The sequence below is a fragment of the Cydia fagiglandana genome, chromosome 18 (genome assembly GCF_963556715.1).
Source record: "Cydia fagiglandana chromosome 18, ilCydFagi1.1, whole genome shotgun sequence".
Taxonomy (NCBI): domain Eukaryota; kingdom Metazoa; phylum Arthropoda; class Insecta; order Lepidoptera; family Tortricidae; genus Cydia; species Cydia fagiglandana.
Window position 1 is genome coordinate 11,708,290 of NC_085949.1, and position 12,809 is coordinate 11,721,098.

Here is a 12,809-nt window from a genome sequence, read left to right on the forward strand (position 1 = left end):
AGAATTTTGACAGTTCCGAACAACTAACAGGCCGATACCGTCCGGCGGACTGTTAATCAGTAAGCCCTTTTAAGCAAAATGTGAGACGCAATACAACAAAGAAATTGGATAGGTGGAATACCACCCTAAGATAAAAGCAAGTCTGTTACATAAATCAGTTTACGGCGTAGGGTCATTAACTCTGTTTATTCTTCTAATAAATAACATAAAATGTAAAGTATATACGTAGGACTTAGGATAAAGTCTAAGTATAGGAAATTAACTTATAAATAAAGACAAACTAAACAAAGATCGAGCCTTGCCTTAAGCTATATATACGAAAATCGTAAATTGATGCATGGACTACCGTGAACACCGAAATTATGCCTAGGCAATAGTCAGAGAGGTGGGCATAAACTGTCTTTGAATTTAGAATCTCGTGGTATCCGACAAGTCTACCTTCTGTACTTGAATGATACTAATTATTTGTTCCGTGATTAAGCAACCAGGGCCATCAGCTAAATTTCAACGTCGCGGAAACAGAAAGATAGCCTTTGACCTATGCCAGCAACAAAACACGTCAACCGACTGAAAATGTATCTTTTATCATGAATTCCTGCATAAGAATTCCAAGAAAAAAAACTTTAATTGTGCGTAATAATGAACGCCAAGCGATTCTGATGAAAATGAAAGTCCATATAGGTACGAGCAAGAGCCTAGACGGCGCATTGCTCAGTGCTTGAACACTAACGTAGTTACATTAGAGGTAAAACCACTTTAAATACGACCTAAAACTACTCATAGTTCTTACGGATTTCAAGACCTCAGTTATACTAGTTTGAGAGTTGATGGCGTGGCAGGCGACGGGGATGCGTCCGGTACGAAAAACAACGCTATTACGCACGGTTGTTTTGTTGATTAAAAACTGGACCGGGCAAGGCGAGCGTGTTTTGTAGGGCTGGCATCAGACCTAAGGGCTTGTGTCCTCTCACAGAATAAATAATAGTACTAGGTACTGAAGACTCACTCTCTAACAAAACGCGTCTGTCACGATCAGCACAGATATGGCCGCTACGTGGCGACAGCGCTACGCACGGCTTATGGCAAACCCCAGAATTGGGGTCGAACGGATGTACTTTTAGCTACCTGTAGCAAAGCGACGAAATCACGGAGTGAGCCACGCCTGCTCCTCTTTAGATGTATGTATATGTGGAGTTTATCGAAATTGATCGAGAATTGGCGCTTATAAAAATATCTGACCACCCCACCACCTCACGGATTAACTCTATAGTTAAGCCAATTTTTTCTTCAAGTTAGCTTCTTGTATTTACTTTGATAATTTCTAAATCGGGAGGAAATTACTAAAAAAATATTTATCTTTACGAAATGTTTAGCTACCATTCCTCTACCAATCGACGAAATGAACGTAAATTTTACCTGACCCGGGGTTCGGGGTCTACGACTGTCCAGGTAAAGGAAATTTGCTTACATTGAGAACAAATCCAAGTCGAAATGTTTATAACAATATCGACAATGAACTTTGCAAAAGAATGTGAATAAGACTTAAATCATCTCGAGGCAGAGGTGTAGGGTTGGAGCCGGTGTAGCTTTATTTGACGTTCATAAGCACATTGTAATACTAATCTACTCGAATAATAACAACTGTTATCATTAATACTAGAGATGCCCCGAATAGTGAATTTGGCCGAATACCGAATAAGTATTCGGTATTCGGCCCTTCTCTTGGCCGAATACCGAATCTTCGGCGACCGAATATTCGGCATGACATGCAAACATTTTGAGTCACAATTATTATGAAAACTGCGCGCCAACAAAGCACAACGTTTGCTAAGATGCATTGATGTATATTTTTACGTTGGACAGAATTAATGAAAGTAGTTAGAGTCAATCAAATCAGACCCATGATAAAAATAAAATATTTTGTATTCAACAAATGCTCAAAAATGTGTCTTCGTATTTAACTACTTTCCAAGAATACATTTTAAATATTAAATATACCTAGTTATTGGTTATTTTTTTGTGTAATTTTTCTTTATAGTCGGCAACATTCGGCCGAATACCGAATATTCGGCAACATTCGGCCGAATACCGAATATTCGGCAAAGTGGCCGAATAGGCCGAATACCGAATAGTTGCTGAATATTCGTGGCATCTCTAATTAATACCCAATCGTCCCATTTGCATACCTATAGGAACGTTTTAATGCTCCATACGCCGTGAGCCACCCCTGCCAGACATCACAAAGATGTATATAGTATGTAGTTATACTAGTTCGTATGTCTAGTTCTTTTATGTTTAACTCTGCCCGGGACCGAGTGATCTCATTTTTTTATCCGTTTTAAAATGCAGATTATACTATCTAGCAGTATCGTAGCATTTGCAGTAATTGCACTGGAGATACTGGAATCTTATTCTTACTCACGTACGTTCTGTGCCACTGAACTGACCCAAGGGTTATTTTTATTTGTATTCCAAAATAACTTTAATAAGTTACTAGCACCTATCGGTTTTAGTTATAACGAATCTTCTGTCAATTCGTTAAATAACAAAAAAAAAATACCGTTAAGGTACCCAATAAAAAGTACCCGTGGTTTCAGTTTACAGACAATGTGTGTACGTGAAAGAGAAAATAACAACAACCTAGCTGTTTCGAAAAAAATTGCCTCTAAAACTCTTGACATGACTGTCAAGATGGCTTCGGGAGTTTCGGCCGCCATACCTACCCGAATGAAAGAATTAGTTCGATACAATTACTCAGAGTTCGATACAGGCAATAAAAAACCGGGCAAGTGCGAGTCGGACGCGCGCACGAAGGGTTCCGTACCATAATGTAAAAAAAAAAAAGAAAGGCAAACAAAAAACGGTCACCCATCCTGACCCCTCCCGACGTTGCTTAACTTTGGTCAAAAATCACGTTTGTTGTATGGGAGCCCCGTTTAAATCTTTATTTTATTCTGTTTTTAGTATTTGTTGTTATAGCGGCAACAGAAATACATCATCTGTGAAAATTTCAACTGTCTAGCTATCACGGTTCGTGAGATACAGCCTGGTGACAGACGGACGGACGGACGGACGGACGGACGGACGGACAGCGAAGTCTTAGTAATAGGGTCCCGTTTTACCCTTTGGGTACGGAACCCTAAAAATTGCCTCTAAAACTCTTGACATGACTGTCAAGATGGCTTCGGGAGTTTCGGCCGCCATACCTACCCGAATGAAAGAATTAGTTCGATACAATTACTCCGAGTTCGATACAGGCAATAAAAAAAATAGCATGACGAAGGCGACACTAGAGGGAGCGAGATATCCCATGGAAACAATACCGCTTCAAAGAAGAGATGATTTTGGCACAATTATAGTGAAACGAGGGTGGCACCGATCGTGTTAGTTACCGGTTTAACAGCGCTGCTATCTAATGAACTCGGGTCAGGCTACGTATACGTACATAAACGTTCTACTGCAAATCCTTGGCAGAATATGAGAAATTGAGAAGAAAATAGAAAAATACCGGCCAAGTGCGAGTCGGACTCGCGCACGAAGGATTACGTACCATTACGCCAAAAACGACAAAAAAATAACGTTTGTTGTATGGGAGCCCCACTTAAATATTTATTTTATTTTGTTTTTAGTACTTATTTGTTGTTATAGCGGCAACAGAAATACATCATCTGTGAAAATTTCAACTGTCTAGCTATCACGGTTCTCGAGTCGGACGGTGTCGGACGGTGTCATATCACGGTGTCGGACGGACAGACGGACAGCGGAGTCTTAGTAATAGGGTCCCGTTTTTACCCTTTGGGTACGGAACCCTAAAAAATACCACAGTTGGGTTATAGTTCATCAAAAGGTAAGTCGTAATTTCGTAATACATTAATCTGTAGAATAGAATAACTAACTGTATTATGAATTTATGACTACGAAAAATGCAGACAAAATACAAACATGAACGCTGAAAAAAAAAACATATTCAGGAATATTTTGTGAATTTTAAGAGCCAGACCACTTCCCCTTACCAACGTATAATTTGCACATGCGCATATTGGACAACGGGGTTTTAACGAACGACGGAGCGGTTTAGATAAGTTGATATTTTAATAACCAATTATTACTGAATCGCAATTAAAAAGGGATTGAGATAGCTGTCAATCCATATTGATTTAGACGTAAGTGTATGGAAATCTGTCATTTCTAATCCCTTTCTGATCGCGGCATGATAATATCTAGTATCTAATCTACCTAGAAAGATGTGACCTACCCACCTTTTGTTTAGGAATTGACTGGACATATCAGATTGATTCATACTGATTGGTAGGTATATTCAGAATTGAATTGACCTACATCTGACCTGCTAGCATGATTTGCGTTCTTGCGCGCGACTCGATACATCAAACGCGATTTCAAGTATGGAGTCGCGCGCGAGAACGCAACTTATGCTAAACCGCCAGAACTCTCATATAGATAGGGTCATTGCGTCCGTTTACCGTCCAGTGCCTGTTTCCGTCCACTTGGCGTAGTTGCCACAAAGAATTGCGTATCATTTAAATATATTCAAATTATACGCATTTCTTGAATATATAAGGTGCTGCTTTATTAGTTGCAGATATTTATACAGCTGATGGTACTCGGTTCCTGGAGTATATTTAAGTATGAAACATTATAGCTTATACGATGTTTTTTTGGAGAAAACTGAAAAACAAATTTGCTACGTAAAAACACCCTGTTAATGTGATTATTAAATGTGAACTCATTGAACAGATTCTAGGACCTCTTTTACCTAACGCCTAACTGTCTGGCCACTTCACGTCGATAAATCAAATACTTGATTGTCAATGTCATGTTATTTGCCGTCTGATTGTGTCGTTTGCATAAAAAATATTTTGAAATGCCTTACCTACCGCTACACAGGCGATGATTATTTTAACATGGTAACATGTTATCACGATGCAAACTACAATGCACCCGTATCCAAGAACTGCAGCCTCAGGATTATGAACTACGTGTATTATTTTGGCAGTGGCTTAGGAGAAACTTCAGACGTAACATACTGTGGACCGACGAGTGTACCTTTACAAGGGTGGGATTGTTGAACCTGCACAATTCACACTTTTGGTCGGAAGTGAATCCCCACTTAGCTCGCCCTGATCACTTCCAAACTCGCTTCAGCGTCAATGTGTGGGCAGGGTTACTTGGAGACTGTTTGTTGGGTCCAGTGTTTCTTAATCCCCTAAATGGAAGGACGTACCTACAATTCTTACAAGAAGACCTACCGGAATTGCTAGAGGACGTACCAGTCGATCTTCGTAGGGGGATGTACTTTCAACAGGACGGTGCCCCCGCCCATTACGATCGTAAAGTAAGAATGGATAGGCCGCGGTGGGGCTCAAGCAGGTGCATTGAACTGGCCAGCCCGCTCACCAGATTTAACCCCGCTCGATTTCCATATTTGGGGACGAGTCAAAGATTTGGTGTACGAAGACGACGGTCACACGATCAGAACATCAGAAGAATTACGGGCTCGCATTACCAACGCTTTTGGAATCATGAAAAGGGAAAGAGAGATTTTGTTGCGTGTGAATAGAAACATCCAAAAGCGAGCATTATCGTGTATTGAAAACCAGGGTCGCCATTTTCAACAATTTTTGTAAAAAATTATGTTAATAAAAGTTTTCTTTTGTTCATGCTTGCTTTTAAAATTCCTTTCACTCACTTATCAAAGGCTAGTATTAGTTAACTACCCTAATGGCTGGATTTTTATTTTCTTGACGATTTTTAACACGCAGGTGCAATTCCCCAGTAGGTATGTCCTTCAATTTCTTCCACTGATTTACTAAAAATTCAGTACAATTTTTTTGGGATTATGTATCTATCCAGCGTAGAATAAGGAACTCTCCGTACCCACCAAATTTCATTCAAATCTGACGCAAAAAAAATCGAACACAAAATAAAAATCCGCTTAAGGAACAAAAGTTGAATTCCCAAAATGTTTACTTTTCCATCCTAATAACCTTTTGCAGTTTTCCCGCCGAACCATAATGACATTTAAGACAAACAATTGTTGACATGAGTGACATGACAGATAGTGTTAAACGTCTTGTCAGTTAAATGCACATGGTGATTATTTTTAGGCGAAATTATTAATTAATTTTTTGTTCGGTAAATTAAAACAAAAAAATTATAATTAAATATTCTTAATTTCTATTTAAAGTTAATTGTTTTAAAGTAAAGTATCATCTGTTAAAATATCTGCAACTAATAAAGTAGCACCTTATATAGGTACAGTAGAATCCGCTTATAATGACATCGAAGGGAAGTGACAAACACGTCATACTAAGCGGATGTCATATAAAGCATAGTGGATTAACTTCTTATTTTTGTTACTTTTTCCAAATTAATCTCAATTTCCTTTGCGAGATATGAGTTTTATTAACCATGTACCAATTATCCCGAGAATCAAAACTAAAACAACTTACACGCCACGCACGCATCAAACGTTTCGCAATGAAAGACGTGGAGACGCCTACGAAAACCTACGAATTGTCAGTATAACCGGACATAATTCCATAAAAATAGGATTTATAGGTCATAGTAAGCGATTTGCCACTATAAGCGAAGTCATCTTATCCGACTTTGTCACAAAGAATTTTATATGAAAACCAAACTTCGCACAGTAATTGCGTCATAGTATGCGGTTGGTCAGTATATGCGGAGTCATAATAAACGGATTCTACTGTATATTCATAGGTAAACTGACGCAATGACCCTATAGACACAAAATAAATAAGACAAATTCGCGAAGAGTTGAAATAGTCTTCGCGACGACAACAAATATTCTCATGTATAAAAACCGTTATCATCTAACAACAGGTAGTATTTATGTTCTCGCAACATAAATACCTACAAAAACAATTCATTGAATCTTTATGGACTACTTTGCAGTCTGCATTCTGATTGTTATCGAAGTACCGAACATAAGTCGACATACTAAGGGCTCGGTTACACGTACCGAGTAGAGTGGCGAGACAGTAAAACCAAGTATGAAATTGTTACTCGGCAGAGTCAAAATTCCATACTTCGTTTTACTGTCTCGCCACTCTACTCGGTTCGTGTAACCGAGCCCTTATGCCAGGATCGCACGTACCGAGTAGAGTGGCGAGACAGTAAAACCAAGTATGAAATTGTTACTCGGCAGAGTCAAAATTCCATACTTCGTTTTACTGTCTCGCCACTCTACTCGGTACGTGTAACCGAGCCCTTAGTATGTTAGTATGGCCACTTTTCGACGAAGTATGAAATTGTTACTCGGCCAAGTAACAATTTCATACTTCGTTTTACTGTTTCGCCACTCTACTCGGTACGTGCGATCCTGGCATAACTGTATAGAAAAGTGGATAAGTACTTATGTAAAAGCACCAACTACAGGCTCCGTCTTTTTACAGCGGTATACTCGTACAACGAAAAATGTGGATGAATTACATAGTCTTTCCTAACGCAATCTTGAAATTGTCTGTAGCCCATTAAGTAGGTTCCTCAGCAACAGGATTGTAAATGTATTCGATATCTTTTTGTCCATATTTCGGCTACCTATGCGGCTCGGCGGGCTAGCGCGCTATCCGGTTTGTGACAGACTCGCAGTTCGTTCACCCAGCGTAGACGTCGAGCCTCGTGCCCTGCTAAAGTAGGGCCCGCACGATTCGATCTTTACCGAATAATACATACCGTCGCCCGGGGGTGAAATAAATAAATAAATATTATAGGACATTTTTACACAAATTGACTAAGCCCCACGGTAAGCTCAAGAAAGCTTGTGTTGTGGGTACTCAGACAACTATATATATAATATATAAATACTTAAATTCATAGAAAACAACCATGACTCAGGAACAAATATCTGTATCATCAATCATCATACAAATAAATGCCCTTACTAGCATTCAAACCCGGGACCATCGGCTTCATAGGCAGAGTCACCACCCACTAGGCCAGACTGGTCGTCAAATCTTCTTATCAGGAAATATGGACAATGTAATGAATTTACCTGAAAATGTATCATACAAAATCTACTATTATTTTCAATAGCATGATACAATTTGAGTGGGTACAGTCCGTTTTTTTTAGAATTAGAAAGAACTTCGCAGAAGTAAGCTTGTGGTTCCAAATTCGGCACTATTAGCGGTAATAATTTGAAATAATTTATATGTATTGACCATGCTTCATTAGATAATTCAATAATTATTAACAATTAAAGAGCCTGATAAAAACTGCACGCTTGCTTCTATGGAGTTCTTTCTAATGCTAAAAAAAATGAACTATAGTTTTTAAGAAATTATCAGGTAATATCTCATTCCAGGTTAACCCCGCCATCCATTTTCACCCTGATTGATTATTTCTAATTAACATCAGTCTTCTTAATAAGTCACTGGAGTAACAATATTGAACAGGTTAGGAACCACTGTTATTGGATAGATACTAGAAAGTATGTAATCCCTACTAATATTATAAATGCAAACTCTGTCTGTCTGTTTGTTACCTCTTCACACTTAAACCACTGAACCAAATTAGATGAAATTTGGTATGGAGTTAGTTTAAGCCTCGGGGAAGGACAATAGTCACATCAATCATCATCATTCCACGCAGACAAAGTTGCCGGCAGAAGCTTGTACTGAATATGTATTTAATGCCAAGCAGAAGTAATAACTTTGAAAGCACGCACGATGTTGTAATCAATTGCTTTAATTTTAAGATTCTTTGATTGTCAATGGCACTCCATCTTAAAATGTCAATGATATTTACTCAATCTTAGAGGATAACAATCAAACATGTTTTTTTTTTGCAATTTAATGTACCTTGCTGTGTAAGCTGTATTTATATTTAAAAAATTAATTCAACACTTTTATTTAGTGGTACTCAAGCCGAATTAGCACAATGAGGCATATGTTTTATAATTTAAAAAAGTGGCTCCGGGAGACCTTGATCTCTTCAGTTAAAATTTAATTCAGACAGCGGGTTTCAAAATGTTGGAAATATGTCATTAGACAAGTAGTTTGTTCTGCGTTCAACATTTTGATATAGGTATATGTATTAGGTATTAAGTTGGGCTATTCGTTTAATGTCTGAGAAATCACTAAGCTTCATGTTGAAAAGACTTGAAGCTTCTTTTATGGGAGTCTAAGAATACTGAGATCTACTTCAACAGCTAGGCGTATGACATCAAACTGCTTTAGCAATTGCAATTAGGGATTTAAAGAAGCTTGGTCATTAAATATAAAGACTGGCTATCCTAAATCCTTAAAACCTTGTTTTTAGCAAAATGAAGTAAGAGCTTATGAATTCAATTACCTTATTGCCAGGTAGAAGGTATCATCCTCAGTGGTAAATGCCGACATAATACAGACAGTGAAATCCAACAACTAGTCACAAAAAACTTATCAGGAAACAATCGTACAAAGACCTTGATAATCCGCCTGTCATAACTTCATATCAATGAGACCAAACCATGGATCATCCATCCCTATCATAAATGCAATCACGCGGATGTGCGACAAGGACGGCCTACGGCTCCAACGTCTATTCAAAATGGACGGTTAACTGTTTCACATTTTTTTACCAGCCAGCTGCTCGAACAGCTGTTCACGCCGGTACACATGTAACCACGTTTTTAAAGATCGAAAAATTTAGACAAACTATACTTGATAGAAAAAAAAAACAAGTTATCTTAGTAAGATTGCATATTAAATTTAAAGATAAATCTACGTATAGTAAGTACATTGCCTATGCACTACGCAAGCACCGTAATGCGAATACAACGGAATAACTTAGTTTCTTGTATAATGGAACGAGAAAACAGCATCGTATTTTCATTTACACTTTAAATCTAGCATCATGACGAGTTAAATAAATAGTTAGAGACACAATGAAAACGCCGTGAAAAGGGTACCATTTTGATTTCATCCTCCATATTGCAAATCTGAAAGCGCGAGAAATTTTGCACCCTTATCCTGTTAGTATAGCCAAATAGTAGTTAGAAGAATCATTACAATTTAACATTTTATGCTTAGTCATAACAAATACGTTACAAGAAAACACCGGCCGGTAAATTATTATAGGACCTACCTTAACAAAGCTGATCGATGTTGTTGTACCTTCGATGTCCAGGAGAAGAATTTTGCATTTTTTGACGATATCCCCGATTTCTTGAGTTTCATTTGCCATTGTACAAGTAGAGCACAACCTTTATTTGGATGTACTTTTATAAAAAAATCTAAATTTGACTAGAAATTCTTCCACGCTACGCACCCCACACCACACAAAAAAGCATTGAGATTGAACGTAGGAAGGAGACAAAGCAAACAGCCAATCCGCGAGAGAAACGGCAATAATGAAAGTTACCCCAGTTGAAGGTTGAAGTAAGATGAACGAATCGACTGAGATGAATGAGAGAGGGAGAAGACGAAACGGAAGGATATGTATCCTGGACAGATCCGCCAACACTGATGGGAAAAAGCCTAAGTATTGCCGTATTTCATTACGCGTTTCCCTTACTTAAAATATACGAAATAATAAAATAAAAATACAATGAGTTGCTTTAACTTGTATAATTAATTATATATTTAGCCATTTTATAGCATAATTGAAAAAAAGAGAATATAAGACTTGTTAAAGTTATAAGATGTTATTAGCCTATCAACCTTTTGAAATTTTACCATATTAAAGTGGTTAAACTGGATAGTCTGCATTCTTGGAAACATTGATATCACTGCTTTGGTGCGTCTGTGCACTGTTAGCTATTGTAGTATTTCTATGTTATTTTAGGAGCTTTATATTTACCCTAATAGAGGCAAATATAGTATCTCTCTAAAGGGCAACACTCACTTTTCTGTATATTGGTAGACATGTGTTTTCGCGCAAATTATTAGAAAATTGTTTTATTATTATTTTGTTTTAGTTTGTTTAATAGTTTTTTTTATTCCGTTTTAATAACAAAACTTCCGTGAGACACAGACATATTAAATATCTTAAGAACGGGTCACTCACGACACACCTCGGTACGGAGTGAAACATGTCGAGCGTTTTTTTTTATTCCGTACCCAAAAAGTAACAAAAGAGCCCTTATCACAATTTTCGCTTCATTTCGACCAAGAATTCGCTTACGCTGTTTCACCCTCCCAGCTTTTATGGATTTAGATTCATTTATTTCTAACGAGAATACACAGCACATTATTATATGTTCAATATTTTGGTTTAATGTCATTCTCTGAGTAAGCAAAATGTGAGACAAAATACACATTGGACAAAGGAATTGGATAGGTGAAATACCATCCTTAGCTTTTATTGACTGCACCAACAAAATTTGTCCTCAATCAATTAGTGAAAAATGTAAAACCTCGGGCCTCGATTGAAAATGCTCCAATTGCTCCATTCGCAAAGTGACTTAACGCTATTTTCATAGGCAAAAAGTTTTATTATTATTTTTATGGTTTATTTAAAGTATAGTAGGTACCGTCTTTAAGCTTATACAGTCATTCTGCTAGTTTTTCACACTTAGCCATCGTCTTAGAAATGGGTAGTTAAAATATTAACCCGGAAACGAACTTACAACCCCTCTGGTGTTACGGGTATCCGTGGGCGACGGTAATCGCTCACCATCAGGCGATTCGTCTGCTCGTTTGCCTCGCGTACTCGTATGTCATAAAAAAAACCTCCGAAATATGTAAAATATCTGTTATATGAAGGTTATATGTATAGGTTAGATGAATTACGTCAAAAAATTATATGATGCTGTAAACTCTCCTATGATTCGTATATTTATGATCATCTCCTCCTAGCCGTTTTCGGCTACAGCGTCGCTGGTGCGCTCTCAGGTGACTGACGTAGCCAATCCTTGCAGCAAATGTGCGGCCACATTCGCTGCATGTCAGCACCCCTCCGACGTAATTGTACGTGATGGCCACAGGTGGTCTGGCCTTTAGCTCGTCACGCTTAACGTCGAGCTCTGTGCGTCGCCTGGCTTCAAACTCACGCACCTGCGTCTGCACAATATGCCTCCACTGTGGACGGTCACCAGCTAGTGTCTCCCATGTTGATGGCTCTATATGAGCTCTCTTCATATGCCGCTTCAACACATCTTTGAACCGCAGAAACTGTCCGCCTTGCTTTCGCTTACCAGTTTGCAGTTCGCTGTAGAAGATGCGTTTCGCGACTCGATCTTGGGACATGCGGGAGACGTGACCGCTCCATCGAAGCTGTCGCCTCATTAGGTAGGCCTCTATTCCGGCGACATCCGGCGATGATATTTATGATAACGGGTTGTAAAATGAGTAATAAACGTAATAATAGATTAAGAAGCATTCCATCTGTCATTGCGTCTCATTAAGCAAAATGTGATACAAAATATACATTGGACAAAGAAAATGGACAATTGGACAGATAGAATACCACCCTAAGCCAAGCTTTGAGTGCGATGTTAGCACGTCGGAAAAAAGGTAAATCTGGTAAATGGAAAATAAAACACGGTAAGGTATACTATTTCAGATATATTGTTTGAATAATATTTTCTTAAAAATTGAGGAAAAAGTTTTCTTACAAATCTCTATCCTCCTAAGGCCCAAGGTCCTACATATAGGACCTCTTCAGTTCGATGAAATTTAAATTCTATTCGATTGGAAGAGTCGCTTTTGCTCTGTTTCGTTCAATTTTCAAACAACGCAAAATCAACTCTATTTCCTACACTATAGGTTCAAATTTCAATGGCAAATTTTGGATTATTCATTTGTATGGCTGGGCCTTAGGAGGCTATGTTACAGTCTTACGTC